The following is a 13545-nucleotide window of genomic DNA, read 5'->3' on the forward strand; positions in this document are numbered from 1 at the left end:
ACATTTATGAGGAATTATAAACATTGTAACAGCAATGGGTTTAGATTTATAGCGCTAAACCCACTGACAATCAACAGACAACTCTATTGTTCTATGCAACGTGTTCAGACTGAAAGCAAAAAAAAATAAAAAAAAATAATTGTCATCTGTCAAATTTCCCCCACTGGACCATTTGTGTTTATTTGCCCTGAAACAGTCAATTTCCCGATAGACTTTATCGAGACAGAAACAGATGCTCCAGATGCTAGACATCTGTCAAGTAAAAACCTGTGAATTGAGTGATTTTTTGTTTGTTTGTGTTGTTGTTCAGTTTGAAACATTTCTAATACACCTTTGCATCAGTTCATTCAACCCCGGGGGGATTTTCATCGAATTGTGTCTTTCTTTTGACTCACAACACCTGAGTACACAAATGCAACACAGCTAAATCTCGCCTTACGCTGAAAGAACAGTGTCATTTCCAGCCAACACACTCTGACACTCAGAGAAAGTTACCTGCTCAGCATCATGCAGCAGAGTTGAACAGAATACGTTTCTGATGAAGAAACTTGGAATCTTGGAGCTACAGACAACATATTTGCCTTTAAATCCATATATCAAGAGAATATTGGACAATAATTCATCAGGACCAATGCGACGACTATTTCTTTCTATCTGCTGGTAAGATATTGAAAATTGTGGGTTTGGTGGTATCTTATGTACAGTGACCAATCACTTTACAGACGGAATCAGGGACCTGTGATTGTTTGACTTGAACATACCTGAGCAGATTGGATACATTTTACAATTATATAAGTAATTTTGGTCAATTATTGACAATTATTTTTCAGACTTTCAGAAAGACTTTCCCTTCAAAAGAAAACCAAATACAAAGTTTTTTACAGGCTGAGCAGCTTCATCCGTAACAAGTCAACTGATCTTAATGTATAAAACTGGTTTGTTATATATTTACGTAGACATTGACGGAGATATAACAGAAATCAAATTGATAAAAACACACAATTTTTTTCTTTTGATAGTATTGAGTTCTGCAGAGTTTTTGCCACAGTCCACTAAACTCCACTCCTCATTCCATGAATGAAACTTTGAATTAAGGACTGGGGCAATTCAGACGTGATGATTGGTTTCGGATTGCAAATCAGATTTACTCTTTATTAACACAGTGTCCAAGCTCTTCCATGAATTACACTGTGAATCTTGCACACTGCACAAACTACAGTTTTGCTGTCTAGATGTGACAAGAGCAAAAATGCAGACCACATTTTAACACTCGCTCAAGCTCAGTTATTGAAATACATTGGAACGGAGCCCAGAAGAATTATACAGTCTGAGGATTATCACTTCCTTTTCTTGTATTCCAAGTCACCTACTGCCAAACTACTACTGTCAAAGCAAAGCAGCAAGCCTCGTCATGCCTCGTGGCTTGTGGGCAGCTCCATCTGCGACCGGTATGAAATAGCAGACTGAACCTCAGGGTATGAAACCTGGCTTTACTCCACTGCATTTGATCATAACCATTGTTCATTTCTCTGGTGTCTATATACGGTCTATATACGGTGTACATAGAAATTTCCCCTCGGGGATTAATAAAGTGAAATAAAATTTTAATTTAAAAAAAAAAAAAAAATATGCGCAAAAGCCAGCAGGATACATATATAAAAGGCTCTCTTCTGTGTGATTTTCTCCCACTTTTCAAGCTCCTGCATTCAAAACCTCCCAAATCCAAGAACAAGATTTCTTCAGACGATAGATTGGTTAAATATGCATCAGCCGTGCAATTTTTGCAGCCTGTCTCCTGCTGCACTGGGAGTTAAATCAATAGAGATGCAACAGCTTGGTTCTTACCGGCAACTCCTGTTGGTGCGCTTTGTATTCTTTCTTTTATCTGAATTGAAGCCACAATGATGATGATCAAACTGGCCCCGGGATGACAATAGAGGCTTCAGAGGAGCCTCACAGACCCGATACAAAACACACGCACGCACATGCACACGCACACACACACACACACACACACAAAATGCTTTTGCTTTTTTCTGTATTTTGCTAGGATGTTGAACAAATTGATAGCATCGCACAGCAGCGTTAAAAAAAGCAGTATTGACATGCGGAGGAATTCAAATATCTGTAAACAGAAGAATTACATTGGCAACAATATCAACATGGGAAATTGATTTTTTTTTTCTCAACCATTTATTTTGTTCAGTTTTTTTACAGTTTGAAAAATGTTCAAAGCAGGTTTGTAATGTTCTAAGGCTGGTGTTATTCTATATATTCCCAGAAAGACCAAAACCACCAATGTATCAGTCCATCCCCTAATACTTTACAAAGTCTCTGTTATGTCTGTGACCTTCAGCCTCATGCTGTATATATATATATATATATTTTTTTTTAAAGCCTAAATAATTTTACAAAACAGCTTGATACTGTAACTTATTATACAGGAAGAAATAATGCATTTGTTGGGGGGACTATTTCATTTGTGTGTTAATCCCCAGCAGGGCAGTGTAGTGGAGGGGGTGTCAATATAAACTAACTGGTGTGTTTTGATGGTGATGAATGGACATGTGGGTGGCTGTGGCTCAGATGGTAGAGCGGGTTGCCCACTAATCACCAGGTCCTCCTTGCCACATACAGAAGTATCTTTGGGCAAGACATTGAACCCCAAGTTGCCCCCAATGGAGGCAACTTTAACTTTGCTGTTAAAGCGGTTTGAGGAAAAAAAGAAAAAGAAAAGGTGCCATACCAGTGCAGACCATTTATATGTCAGCTGATTTGACTTATTGATATATATTTTTTAGAATGGACCTTTATTGTAAAGAAGAATAAGATTATGAGGCTTTGGCTTTGGGTACACACATAATATTTGGAATTAATTTACTGTTGGTTTTGTCTTTTCATGGACTTTGTTGAAAGAAAGAATGATAAAGAATACTGCCAGCATGTCTGGGTGTTTAGACAGAGGACAGCACCAATATCAAGGCAAAGTGTGAAATAGACACGCCAGTATTCGACAGCAAAATATGACGTAGCTACGCTTGGCGATGTCGAGATGTGACAGTTACATATTTTACTGTAGTCGACCAGCGTGTCTAAAACACGCTTTGTGGGCGTGAAAACTTACAAGCACGTAAATCTCACGTGATGAAGGGTCAAGTGACCATGGTGCGTCAACAGAGAACTTGAGACCAAGTTGCCATATCAGGAGGCAGTAGGGTTGGATTGGAGGCATTAATCACAGACTGCCATGCGAGATGATGGAGTTTAAATCCAGTAGGTGACAAATTTAGTTGCTTGTTTTTTCCCCAAACACCAACCATGTATTTTTGCTAATGGTTTACTTTTCCCGTAAGTCACATGGTAAAAACTATGCAGTAGGTTTAATTTTCCTACAAAGAGCTACAGGCCACTACAGCAAAACGTGTAACTGTCACGGCTAGACATCATCAACCATAGCTATCTCATGTTTTGTAGTGGACAGGCGTGTCTATTTCACGCTTTGCCGAGATACTGGGTTGAATATGATGCTTTCATTAATTTAGGTCAAATGAAGGTTCTTTTGGGGGCTTTGAGGTGGATTTTGTTGGACAAAGTCAGGTCTGCAGTTTTCCCCTTTTACACATTGCTGCAACCAGCTGCTAAAGGTAGTTTTGCATTTAAGGTGCATATATAAGAGTAGTATCTGTCTTCTCATTCAATTCTTAAACAACAAAGCAAATAACCATATTCCCCAAAATGTCAACCAAATTTTCCAAAACAGGAACATTGAGGATGCTGCAGCTGAAGCCATCATGCATTCTTTTCACTGCAGCTTGACTGTAATATTGTTTCTCTCTTTTGTCTTTAATTAAATCAAACCACTGATGCCTCGATAATGTTGTGTTTACTTCACTTGTGCGTCAGCAGCATGACTCCCCTGCTGTGTGCACATCCCTTTTTAGTCACCAAGAAATTATGGTTTCAAAGACACTTTCGCGTGCAGGACTTCCCAATGTAATAGACAAGAGAGTAAACGTACAAGAAAACCCTAAACGTTGGGAGGCCTTTGTTTTGTTATGTAAGACGCTAACTTCTTTCTCCACATCACAGGAAGTGATGGATACAGATGTGAGGGTGTCTGTTTTGTACACAGTCTAAAACATTAGCAGCCAGCATCTTAATTAGTCCATGCTGGCGCTCACTCAACTTCATTGTCCTCCTTCATTTACAAAAACAAATACAAAATATAACTGTCTTCTTCGTCTGCAATTGAGGGGATGAAGAGTTCAGAGTCCGGTACCGATACTGGGTCTCCAACAGGTTCTTCCTGTCCTTTATTCCACCTCTTCAGCTCAGTCATACCTATCAGGGAGACATAAGACAGAGCATGGCTGTAAATCCTCTGAACACTCACACACATAAACACATACTCCCTAGTGTTTGCAGAGCATGGTCTCTTTGGAAACGTCAGTAAAAATAGCACAGATGCAGTTATCAGTTCCTGTGTGCATTGAGAGAGGTAGTGTAGGCACATCTTTTTTTAAACACACACACACACACACACACACACACACACACACACACACACACACACACACACACACACACACACACACACACACACACACACACACACACACACACACACACACACACACACACACACACACACACAGAATTCAAGCTCAAATAAATCATTATAGAATGCTTTAGAGAGCATAGTTAACAGGATTGCCTGGTATGATCAGATTAGTGGTGAACGGTGCCTACGGTGTCTCTGCTATTATCCCTCAGGCATTTTTTTTTTTATACCAAACCATAGTTTATCCTCATACATTATGTATAATCACTTTGGATGAACCAAGTCTCTTCAGGATGGAGATTTTGTAGAGCCACACATACAGCTTTTTATTTAATTTTTTTACATCAAAATCTGAACTGGCTATATGTTTGGGTTAAACAGAGGAAATGTATGTGTTCTTGTAATTTCTACAAAATTTTAACTAACATCCATCCATCCATTATCTTCCGCTTATTCGGAGTTGGGTTGTGGTGGCAGCAGGTCGAGCAAGTTTTCCCAGACTTCCCTCTCCCCGGCAAATTTGTTTTGCTCATCCTGGGGGATCCCGAGGTATTCCTATGCAAGATGAGATATATAATCTCTCCAGCGTGTTCTGGGTATAACCCTGGGTCTCCTCCCAATTGCCTCGAAAACCTCCAGTGGAAGGCGCCGAGAAGGCATCCTGATAAGATGCCTGAGCAATATCAGCTGACTCCTTTCGACGTGAAGTATTCATACCTCCCTCCGGATGTCGCCGCTCCTTACCACATCTCTAAGGCTGACCTGACCCAGCCACCCTGCAGGGAAACTCACGACAGACACTTGTGACCACAATCTCATTCTTCCGGTCACTGCCCAGAGCTCGTGACCATAGGTGAGGGTCGGAACGTAGACCGACTGGTAAATTGAAGGCTTCGCCTTACGATTCAGCTCCCTCTTCACCGGTCCGGTGCAGCGCCCTTTTTACTGCTGCTGCCACCCCAATCTGCCTGTCAATCTCCTGTCTTACCCTCACTCGTGAACAAAACCCCGATACTTAAACTCCTTCGCTTGGGGCGAGCTCTCCGTTTTCCAACACATCACCATGGCCTCAGACTCGGAAGTGCCGACCTTCTAAGTGCAGTTAGGCTAATAGCAGTGCTACAGGTAGAGTCAGTGCTCCCAAGTGCTTATGCATTAACACCACTTAAAGGATCATAATGTTCGTAATATATGATATATGATAATATATACCTTCCACGGCAGCTTCAGGTGTCAGCACTCACCTTTAGCCTCAGACATTCAACATGACATAGACATTTATGTCCACCTCGATTCACAACTTTTAATTTCTTCACAGCTTACACTCACAACTGTATCTGCATGTTGTAACTCCTCTACTGTTTATTCAAATGAAATGGAAATGGGTCAGATGCAAATTCATTTATTCCTCCACCATTCATCTTTTCTCAACTTTATCTCCACTGTACACAAAGAGTAAACAGCATTCACTCGATGTTATATACACCCGTCTCTGAATAAATTACATCCAATGCATGCAGTGGATACATGACATCAATCAAATCAGACCTATCCTGGGATGAATAAAGGTACGCATGATTGACAGCTGATCTAGCATTTTACCATCTCTTATTTTTTGTCTGCTCTCGACTTCATTTTAATTTTAAACTAAGGAAATATTACATTTTATTGTCCTCAACCTCCTTCACAAGGACTTGGCGATAAGTGAAATCTGAATGCAACAAAGGAGACCTTCGCTGATTGTTGCACCTTGATGAAATAATTCATTAATCAAAAGGGATGTTTTTTTTTTTTTTATGTACAAAAGCACAGGACTATTATCTGTTCCTGCCTCAGAAAAAAAAAAAACAGAAGAACCAAAGAAAAGACTGGTCACAATAATGTCATTTGAATAATAATAGCTGTATCTTTGATGTAAATAAAATGCTAATTTTGCTTAGTTAATTTCACCATTTCATTCACACTGAGTGCAAAAAACAATACAGAGGATGCTTGGTTATCTGTATTATTAATGAAACAATAAATCCCAAATATCAAGCTCAATATCTGTATTTCAATATCAGCATGGTGCTGTTGTTCAGTAGCTATATTTAGATCCCGTCTAATTTCTGGCTCCACTTCTTTCAGAACGGTTCACGTCAGGTCTTTCCTGAGTAGCATCTATGATTCAGCTTTCTGCACAGACGAAGCATTCTCTGACATGAGCCACACTGAATCCTTCAAATAATTAACATTTTGGCATGTATACCCTTATTTGCTTTCTTTTTAAGAAGGAAGATTGATACCGCTCTCATGTCCATAATCTCGATATGTAGCTGGAGACAGCAGCTGGTTAGCTTAGTTTAGCACTAAGCCTAAAAATGGGGAAATAGCTCGCTAAACTGTCGAAAGGCAGCAAAATCCATGTTATTGGCACCTTTTAATAGTTATCTACTTAATATGTTATATAGCCCATTAAATCTACACAAAGGCTTAATTGTAAAGATGATAGTTTGTTCTTTATGTTTGCTATGAGTTATATATTAGAATATTCGTGAGTGGAGACCTCAGGCCAAACAACCAGCGGAGGATCCACACGGTTTCTCTTCGCTGTCAAGAGACAGATCACTGTGCTGGGTCATTAAATTGGTATATGGTTGAACTCTTCGCTAGAAAGCAGATAAATATATTCCTCAAAATGGCACTATTTTTCTACCTTCAGTGACAATCTGGTTCGGATTATCCCGCAGGAAGTTTGGGAATTTTCCTTCTTGGCTGGTCTTGTGATGAGCAGTCTTTTTTCCCCCAAACCTGGCATTATAAAGTCCAGATAAAGATATTCAATAAGTCATCTTAGTAGCAGCAACACGACTGGTGCATTGCACCATGGCATGACGTAGTTTCCATCACTATTTAATGTATCCCTACTGTTTAAAAATATGTAGCACTTGACAAACATGAATAGAAACAGAAAACCCAGACAAGGACCTCTATGGAGACAGGTGGAAAACACTTTTGCCTGCAGGTTACCAAGTCAAATTAAGGGAGGAGTGATCATTACTTTACATTAATCCAATTTAGAATTTTTGCTTTCTGTACATACAAATATTGGAAGGAAAACTTAACAATATTTGTTTAATTGTTTTACATACTTGCGTAAACACAAACAATACAAATTAACAGATTGTACATGTGTGTTTTTTGGATTCAGGATTCAATGTGTCAGTTTAAATCTGGTGCATGAAACTGGGGCAATTCTTTTTTTTTTCAGATTTTAGTTGCCAGTCCGACCTGGAGAAAATACTAAACATTTTTCATGATTTATGATTAACTGAAAAGTAATTACATCAACCTAATTTGTCAAAATTCAAAATAATCGGCATTTCTGAACTTTGAGTCATCACTGGCTACATTTTTCCCAACTCTTGGTCTTTGTCTGCTTCTCTTTACTCCCACTCAAGCATTTATGGCATTGTTGTTTTTCACTCCCCACACATCAAATCACACTGACATGCTGTGACCGATTTGTCTTTTTACTTTCCCCAGTGAGTGAGTGTGTTTGGAGTGAGAACTGAGTTGTGTGTATGTATTCACACAAACTCAGACAACAACAGATCAACACAAAGACATATTATTTTATTTTAAATTATTGACTGAGCCGACAGCTAATCTAGCATCTTTGTGAGTCAGACAGATCAGTACATATGCAAATGTGAGCATGCTAACATTTTAGTTTATTGGTTTGCATTTGCTAATACACATACTAACTTGTACTTAAGTCTCCCTTGAGACAGTGAGATCCTAATCTGAATGCAATTTATCCCATTAAATACATGTAACATAATAGACAACCCTCAGAAAACAATATATCATGGAATAAAAGAACATTATGCAAAAAATAACTTAAAATATAATTGTTAATAAATAGTCAAATATATAAAAATTCAGTTAAAACAACTACACTGAAAAGAATGAAACTTAGCTCGCTAAAATGCCCCAGTGTTACCATGTTGTGGATTTGGTCATGGAAGTGAATGGGAATTTTTCCAGAAGGCAGGAGCAGAGAAAAACAAAAGTACTACCCAGTTCAAAATTGACCCAGGAAACACAGTGTGACTTAGTGTTGGAGTGGGTTTTTGTGTTTAAAACTGGCAGAGATGAAATGTAGGCAGTTAGTTCATGATGGAGGGATTTGTAACTGAATTTGTTGCTCCTGTCTTATAGAGAATGAACCAAACCTATAATTAATGATGAACCTCGAACTCACAGGATGGTGAAATACCTTTAAGAGTTGTGTTGCCTGCATTTTGATGTTATACCCCCATTTTGTGTCAATATAAAAAGCCAAATATAATTTGCCAGTCCTCAGCACGACTCAATTTTATTAACAAAATTTATGACGAAAAGTATTCACTTAAAGCCCCCTACTGCTAATGCTAGGTGAAAGGAACAGACAGAGAGAGGGATGTTGAGAGATTGGAAATGATCATTTAAACTGTTTACTGAGGAGAGTCCATCTGTTGTATTACTGCAGAGTATTGGGGACATGGACACTGAGCCTTTTCAATTAAATCTGTGATAGAAGAGAACAGCACGTGTAATCATAGTAACATACACAAAGATGGCCACAGCTGTCGCTTCAAAATGTTTACAAGATTGCACAATTAGAAAAATACAAAAATGTGATGTAACTGTTTCTTGTTTTTGCTTACTAAAACTAATTATCAAATGACTAGGATTTGGTTAATACTAATGTATGTTTGATGTTGTATGGTATAAAAGTATCACTATAAAACAGTGTTATCGGCATAAAGATGGACATTACAAGTCTTTATAGAGGAGACAACATTTTTCATAAATTCTAAGAAGAATTGGTCCAAGTAAAGAGCTTTGTGGGACGCCATATGTTCCAGGTAAAAACTTAAACACTGCTGTCTTTCCAAAAGGTAATTTTTTCATCATCTCTTTCAAACACTTTTGTTAAGTCAATGAGAAAGGATTCAGCATTAAAAACAAAGTAATTACAGTTTCTTAGGTATTTGATTTGATAGCACTCGCCACAAGAATTTATACTCTTAGGACGATGAATGTCCAAATTTAATAGTGATCGATACAATAGTAGGGGTGGTGGACATGACCATCTACTGAAGACTGTAAATTTGTAACAAATACAGTTAAACACTGCTATTTATATGGACATAATTTTGCCATTGTATATCATGAAACAAATATCAAAAATGCAAGGAGCCCTTGATTTAAGAAACAAACAAAAACTGCAAACAGAAGTCGCCTTGAGTCCTGATTTTGCTGTAATATTTTGCTGATAGTACTGGACAGCCTTTCCACAAAGAATCCACAGTTTTTCACCTGACATCTTTCTCTCCTCTTCCTTTTTCTAATTTCTGTCTATGTGTTTATCTAACACACTGCTACTGTCAGAGATGCTGTTCATGCTTGGACTCCTTAATTACTTTTAAATGGCTCAATCTAATATTAGTTTAGTTTATGCCAAATATCAGATTGACCTATTTTTTATAATTTATTTTAGCTTTCTGCTTGTTAAATTCACCTTTTTCTCTTTCATGTTTGTTACAGTGGATGGACAAGCTTCTCTAACCCTTGAGAGAACATTCTGTATTATAGGGACACAATCAGCATACTTTAAAATGTCTAGCTCATTCACTCCTATTGTACCCATTCAGCATATTTTATTTATTCTTATATTTCTTTATATTTCTTCTGGTAGAGGTGGGACTTGGGTCAAGTTTTAAAGCTGGCTGTACCAAAATCAGGGAGTGAACCTCTGTTCAGGCTTAAGGTCAAACATTACTCTACTGTCTGTCACGTTTTCAACCATAAACAAGCAGTTCTCTGCCTCCTCTGTCTCCCTGTTTGTCTCCTCAGACATCTGTGGATGTAGACATGTCTCGGCCCCCATTTGATTATTTGCATGAGAGATAACATTTGAAGACATGTAAGTGTTTTGAGTGTTCTCCTTGTCAGTGGACCGAAAACAAAAGCAGCAATAACATGAGGTATTTCTCTATTGTAAAGTACGTTTTAAGAACTGTATTAATTGGATTGCATTTTTACTGTTTATGCAACTGCTGCGTAGATAATGATGTAAGTATACTTGGGTACGGAACATTGTTGTGATGTGAACGCTGGTCAGTGGTGAAGTGGGGAAATCATAATTGTGCAAAATACAGATTAATTGTACCTTGTGTGGTAGCGCCCTTAAGCTATATGCAGCCAAGTCCGACAATCTACTTCAGAAAGTGGAGGATTTTTGTGGTCTGTCAACATCTTGGTGGAAATTTTTCTAAAAACCTTTTTCATCTTCCCTTCAGTTGAATCAGGGAATAGTGGGAAGATCGTGTCAAATTTCAGACATTTATTGGAATTAAATACATTTCATAAATTATCATTAAGTTTTGTTTTGACAACAGATGCCACCTGAACAATGCCACCCACAATAAGTCCCAAGTGTTCCCATCACTTCACTTTATTAGGATAGTAACTTACATTCATGTCCTCGACAATTGCCCAAACCAAAACCACTGCTTCCACCAACCTTTAACTAAATCTTCATACTAAAATTCAATGATACACATTATAAGTACTTGCCGATGTATGTCCTCAATATGAGTAATACAAGTGCACACACAGACACAGATTTGGAGAGAGAAAGAGACAGAGAGGGGAGGCATTCATTTTTGTGAGAGCACATCAGTGCTGATGCATACTGATACTTTTGTGGTAAACACAATTCAAATCAAGTAGACTTGGACATAAAAGTTAACAAAATATTCATAAAATATTCAGTGATGATAAGCCTGGATAGCTCAACGCCATTGCCAGACAGAAATGTTGGTTGTACACTATTGGTTTTGGACCATTTTGCACAATGCTTATCATTTTTCTTCCACTCTCATTATTTTAAACTTATTGTTTTCCAGCCTGATTTAATTTGGGGAAGACAAAAAAAACCCAATTAGGATATCTGGTTAGGTTAGGTTGTCAAAACAATTTGTTATCTCTACTTCTGTTTGAAGGCCCTGAAAACTTTTGTATTTTCTCTACAAGCTATGACACCCTGAGTGAATACAGAATGTGCTGCCAGAATTACAAAAGTTTTGTTTATTTTGAGACATTTCTGCTTTTTGTCTGTGCTTTTATGTTGAAGTCGGCGGGGCTCAGATGTGAAAAGGTCATGCCTTTACTTGCAGCAATCACATTTTGTGTTTAATCTATAAAACTTTCAATACAAGTTTGTACTCGGTTTGTTACTAACTATGTAAATAAAAAAATTCAAGTTTAAAAGTAATAAATGTCTGTTAAGCGACTGAGAAAGGCTGTGGCTCACTGATGAAAGGCCTCGCATTTGTTCAATTACAAACTGGTGGCGTTCTTGGGAAAAATCACAGTGGTGCACAGTTAGTGATGCCTTGCCCGTCACCCACCAGTGGTTGTTCTGCAAGAAAGGGTAGTCTTAATTCTTAAAGCAATGGCTCCTTAAGGCTAGCAACATTTTTTCATTTCGCTGACAATTGTTGCTTTCATATTGGACTTACTGTCCACTGTGCACATCAAGTCAGGAAATTGGCAACTGAGACTTGAAATGCTTCAGAAAGCCTACAGTGATGAAGTAATGAGCTGGCTGAGGTGTATTGCGTGACATTTGTGGTTCCAGAGGGGCAGAACATCACTGTCCAAGACTGAAGAAGGCGCTTCAGGTCAGGACTGTAACGAAATGAGTTTCCTTTGATATTTGCAGGGTCGTGCACCATGAATTTGTTCCCGAGGGTCAGATTGCCAGCACGGAGTTCTACTGAGGTGTCCGAGAGAAAACATTCGGTGCAAACAAACTGAACGGTGGCGCGATGGCACTTTGGTTCTCCATCATGATCATGTGCCCGCAACAACACAATCGTAGCTGCCCACCAGCCCTACTCGCTTGATTTTGCTCCTTGTAACTTTTCTTTCTTCCCCAAAAATTTGAAACAAAATTGCTGTGCTTCAGTGTTCACGTTTTAAGTCCATTATGAAATCGTAATTGCGCGCGTAACCGTGGTAAAAAAAACCTGCGAAACTCAGGTGCTGATGTTGATCAAGCGACGTAACTTCAGATACGTACTCTCAAAGGTTATAGCGTCCCACTGCTCCTTGATGTCACGATGCTGTGTTCCATTCAGGTACATCAGCAGCTGTCCCTGAGTGTTTTGATTGCCATTCATACATATTTTAAAAAGCAAAAAGGTCCCAGGCAAAAACATTTGCATTCTCATTAGCTGATGATTAATGTAGAAGTCATGGAAAATAAAAGAGAGAATTTTGATCTTGTCAAACTTGTAATGTTACAAAAGAAACAAACTTCAGAATTTGGTCCAACTGATGACGCTGGCACTTAATGATGCAATCCTGGAGTGTCGACGCAATCCTTCAAAACATAAAATGCTCCTTGGGCTTGGAAGTAACGTTAATATTACTTCAGACATGTTAGCATTAAAGTGTATAACACTACAGCTAATGCACACTGTGTCAACGTGTGAATAAATCCAAAACTTAATAGACCTGTTCTCTGGATCTGGTTCCTAAGTTGTTTGGACAACAACTGCTTTAGCAAAATTGCTATGTATATTTGTGCCTTGTTGTGTGAAGCTTGGACTGTTTTTCTAGCTCTCAGCTTCAAAACTTAAAACCAACATCTTTCCCTCTTCCTTTTACAGCATATCAGGTCAGATGCCACTGGGCAAAAAAGTAAAGAAGATGAATCTTCACTTTCTTTATCAACAGCAGCTCAGGCATAAATGTTGGGGATATTTGGTGATAGCGGGCTTAGACGGGCACATAACAGTATATTCATGTGTGTTATCCTCCTCCAGAGGATCTATACTTATAAGTTGGAGGGGCTTAAAGCTGCTGACTCTCTTCCTCGGCCCCGGAGGCTCGCTGCGATGGAGTCGTGTTCTGTTGCTGTTTGAATAGCAGCAGGCAGAAAATAG

At 38.6% G+C, this 13545-nt stretch overlaps 1 protein-coding gene across 1 annotated transcript in view; it reads right to left on the bottom strand.

Annotated features, from left to right (window-relative positions):
* Positions 1-2978: 2978 nt before the first annotated feature.
* The window catches only part of LOC138626072 (urotensin-2 receptor), a 54939-nt gene continuing 44372 nt past the window's right edge, over positions 2979-13545 (bottom strand). The window contains exon 4 of the mRNA XM_069707494.1: positions 2979-4341. The gene's annotated coding sequence lies outside the window, so the exon portion shown is untranslated. The remainder of the gene's footprint in view (positions 4342-13545) is intronic.

This window comes from Brachyistius frenatus, unplaced genomic scaffold (assembly GCF_029030835.1).
Source record: "Brachyistius frenatus isolate BFR_SWC_R1_liver_20210118 unplaced genomic scaffold, ASM2903083v1 Contig_69, whole genome shotgun sequence".
Lineage (NCBI taxonomy): Eukaryota > Metazoa > Chordata > Actinopteri > Embiotocidae > Brachyistius > Brachyistius frenatus.